Here is a 4988-nt window from a genome sequence, read left to right on the forward strand (position 1 = left end):
CCAAATCGAAATAGCGTTAGTGTATCCAAGCTATTAAAGAAAGTAAACAGATTTTTTTGCGAATGGTATTAAGTTTTCCATTTCAGGTCAACTAGAGGAGGTATGAAACTAAATTAAACAGTACTGTCTGTGTCCAGATTTTTAAAAGGGTGTATGTTGTTAAAAATTGCTGAAAATTTTTCTCTAGCATACAAATAGCAGGCCAAACTATAAAGTCTTAAAAAACGAAAAGATTTAAAGTATCATTTTCTTTTTCCCTGAAAAGACTATGTCAATATAAAACGAAGAGAAATTAATTCAAAAATAAAATTTTTCTTTAAGATAGGTTTTTCAAAGAAAAGTAAAGAACTCAATTAAACAAAAAAATAGCAAAAATAAAATCAAAAACCCAAAATGAACAGAAATTACAATAAACAACCGAGTCAAACTCAAAACGAGCAGAAATTAACATAAGTTGGGCGCAAAACCCCTATACCTTCCCAAGGCGAGAACAAAATTTGCACTTTACTGAAAAAATACAAATGAATGTGCATTGTCAGTTTAGTATACATATACTGATATTTAGTAATCAAAATGTTAATATTATTTGATTTATTAAAGTTATAAAAGTAAAAACATTTATATTTTTTCACTTATCTTGTAGAAAAAGTTTTTTTTAATTAATTTCATATAAAGAGTAACACCTGAGCGATAACAAATGGACAGAAAGAGTGTTAAACGGAACCCCACTATAGCGCGGGTATGTTTCTGGCACAAAAAAGTATACGGCAAAGCTTAAGAGCCCTTATGGTTGATAAAATTCAACCATCCGAATATTTTCAGTTGGTCACATCTAAGTTGGCTATGCGCTGGTATTCGGGTTATTTCTATTATCTTCCCTTTTCCTCAGCATCGGCACTGATAACATGGCTTTTATTATTATATCACCCAGGCTTACCAGTAATGAAGATAACTAAAAATCTATCAATCTTTGAACTTATCACATGCCTTGGCATATAAAACAGAAACTACTTATGAAACAATGAAGGAGCCTTTTTAGTGTCAAAATGGCAGTATAGCTAATATGAGGAGCATTTCACATCCCATGTGCTGAAGAGAAGGTGAAAAAATAACTAGTAAATCGGATTCGAATTTTAAGGGAGACGATTTGGCCATGCAGTAGGCTATGAAGATAATATCCATTTTATGAGATTGAATTTAAAAATATTTCCCCAAAAACAAGTCTTTCAAAGAAAAAAAGCCATAAAAAAGAGCTAAACAGAAAATAAGAAAATAAGACAACCAAAGTCATCTAAAATTTAAAATTCAAACGAAAATAAATTACCACCAATGAATGAATAACAAGCAGGTGAACCAATGGAAAATGCAGGTGTTTGTGTGTGCCATAGGTAAGTGATTTGGCAAAACCCTAAAGAACCAGAATCAATTATAACAATTTCTCTGTTTAGTGTGTTCAAGACACCAAAACAAAAGATGCTTTGTTTTAAAAAAAAATTAGTCTAGGCTGCTGAATTTTTGTCTGTAAAAATTAAAACATAAAATATCTGTAGTGTAAAATTTTATGATAAAAGTTCTATAATTACTGATAATGGAAAGAAAACCCTGGAAATCATCCAAATTAATTACGAGTGCAAATTGTTTAACCTAAGGTCAATCTATGGCTTTTTGGCTACACTTAAAAGAGTTTTTCATAGCCTATTCCACTATTATCCTAATTTGATCTGACATTTTTGGATACACATACTTTAGACACAGAAGTCAAATATTCCAGTGAACTAACTAATAAATAAAATAGATTCATTGTTTCGATAATTTTTTTCTTCGAAATTTTGTTAAACGCAAATGTGTCTCTCTCTTTCTCTCTCTCTCTCTCTCTCTCTCTCTCTCTCTCTCTCTCTCTCTCTCTCTCTCTCTCTCTCTCTCTCTCTCTCTCTTGTTAACCTTAATTGTTTTGAATAAGGAATGAAGTTAGATGAGTAATTTCGGATGATTTGCCTAAACTACTCTTAGCACTCCAGGACGAAGGCAGAGAATCAGGAGATCAGTACCTGCCCTATGCGCAGTGGCGTAATTTTGTCAAAATCCCGGGGGGGGGGGCAAAGTTAAAGCCAATTTTCCCAATTCAAGTGAAAATAAGAGTGAAAACTGATCCATATATTACCATAAAGGCAAGGATATACTAAAGAAAACTGACCTGTTTCCTTGGATACTTGAATTATGCAGGCTTATATTAGTTTTGACAAGATTTTTTGCAGAAACTAAATTCCAGCTGGGGGAAAAACTGAGATCGGTGGGGGGGGGGGGTGCAAACTGCGAGGGGGCAGTTGGCCCCCTGCCCCATATAAAATTACGCCCGTACCTATACGGCTAATTTTCTCCATGCAAAAAAGTAGAAGAGCTGCCATTCTTTGAAAAAATTAATAGGCACAATTAAAGCTAAACGGTTTAATTTTTCTAATATTCGTAAAATTATTCCAGCATTTCCTAGGAATGACCAATATAGTTTCACTGGGATTGCTCTTTTAAGCAAAAAACAATAGTAAAATTATTTAATAACAATCAATATCTTATAAAGGTTCTGGTTCGTCGGAAGGGTCAAGGGGTGGTTTTAAGCACAACGGAACAAAAGCGTAATTCTCATTAATTCTTCCTAAGGATTGCATGTGTCCATTCCTAGCGTCACTCTCAAAAAGCGAGACCAATAGAGCTTCCTTAAATTATAAAATATATTGTATAAAATAATACAATATCTAAATTCAAAGAGAAGCAAAAAATAAATTAATGTAAAAAATCGACTTCAACCATGCCTAAATAATAAGAGGAAGGGGAGTTAGAAACAAAGAGAAGAAAGAATCTAATAAAAATGAAAAATAAAACAAATAGATGAGAAAAAACGAGGGTTTTGTCAGCCAGTTGCAAACTATAAGAACGAAAACAAACAAATATTTCGACAAGGACCTCCGCCAATTCGTCCTCAGTGCTCAGAAAAAAAACAAAAAAATAAACACAAAATCCAACCTTTTGAAGTGAACTCTACAAGAAGAGAAAAGATACTGAATCAAAAAACCAGTCCGAATAATATAGTTAGAGGCACCCAACCTCCTGACATTGGTAAAGCGTTCGCCCTACCAGAGAAAAATAAAACACTATTCTGGTAAAAATATCTCTGATATTTATACCCTCCTCTTTAGAGAAAACTGCCAACCCTCTACAAAATAAATGATCGGTACTGAATACACCTATCATTTTAATCATATTTGACAAAGTAAATAGAGCAGTAATATCGCAAAGAATGTGCTGTAGAGATTGCAAGCTGCTCAAATTTAAATAAATAACTAATTTGTTACAGTAACGAAATAGCTGGCATAGTTCACATTTCAAGAGATATTTCCAGAATACGCGAAAATTAAAATCTATTTTTGAACGAAAATTATAACTGTTTTTGCATTATGCATTTTTACCATTTTTTAAAAGTTTAATGTTAAAATGGTGGTAATGATGGTAAAAATAATACGACTAACAAATAAACAAAAAATTTGTTTTTGTTTCTGCAAAAAAAAACGACTACCAAGTTTCTAAATAGTTGACAAAACTTGGATACTAACACATATTTTTCAGGAAACTGAATACCGTTTTTTATGACGAAAAATTTAATTTAATTAAATTTAATTCACAGTTATGCATAATTGGAGAAGCTGATAGCGGAAACCCAATTCGTTTAGATTAATATGATTATTTTTAAACAGCTAGATAGTTTTAAATAATAGGCAAAATAACCCTTGATGACACATGTTTTAAAATTCATTTTAAGATACACGTTTTCAAAAACTACTTATACAAAGAAATACATTTCATCGTTTCTAGTATAGCATTATAACCCTTTTTTTTACCAACAGTAGATATAGGAATAAATTAAAGAAGTTTATATTATATAGATAAATTTATTTATAGATTCTTTTACCTAAAATTTTATAGATAAATATATAGATAAACTTGGTGGGAGCTAAATTTCAAAATAAGGAACGTGTGTGAATAGATTATATAAATAAATTAGATACCATAATGAATTAGGTAAGTTTATATTATATAGATAAATTTATATATAGATTCTTTTATCTAAAATTTTATAGAAAAATATATAGACAAACTTGGCGGACGCCAAGTTTCAAAATAAGAAACTTATGTGAAATAAATTATATAGATAAATTAGATAACCATAATAAATTAGATAAGTTTATATTATATAGATAAATTTATATATATAGATTCTTTTACCTAAAATTTTATAGATAAATATATAGACAAACTTGGCGGATGCCAAGTTTCAAAATAAGAAACGCGTGTGAAATAAATTATATAGATAAATTAAATACCATAATAAATTACATAAGTTTATATTATATAGATAAATTTATATACAGATTCTTTTACCTAACATTTTATAGATAAGTATATAGACAAACTTGGCGGATGCTAATTTTCAAAATAAGAAACGTGTGCGAAATAGATTATATAGATAAATTAGATAACCATAATAAATTAGATAAGCTTCTATTATATAGATAAATTTATATATAGATTCTTTTACCTAAAATTTTATAGATAAATATATAGACAAACTTGGCGGATGCTAAGTTTCAAAATAAGGAACGCGTGTGAAATAAATTATATAGATAAATTAAATACCATAATAAATTACATAAGTTTATATTATATAGATAAATTTATATATAGATCCTTTTACCTAAAATTTTATAGATAAATATATAGACACACTTGGCGGATGCCAATTTTCAAAATAAGAAACGTGTGTGAAATAGATTATATAGATAAATTAGATACCATAAAAAATTAGATAAGTTTATATTATATAGATAAATTTATATACAGATTCTTTTACCTAAAATTTTATAGATAAATATATAGACAAACTTGGCGGATGCTAATTTTCAAAATAAGAAACGTGTGCGAAATAGATAATATAGATA

This window comes from Artemia sp. Qi Xiang Cuo, chromosome 20, assembly GCF_049724085.1.
Source record: "Artemia sp. Qi Xiang Cuo chromosome 20, ASM4972408v1, whole genome shotgun sequence".
NCBI classification, from domain to species: Eukaryota; Metazoa; Arthropoda; class Branchiopoda; order Anostraca; family Artemiidae; genus Artemia; species Artemia sp. Qi Xiang Cuo.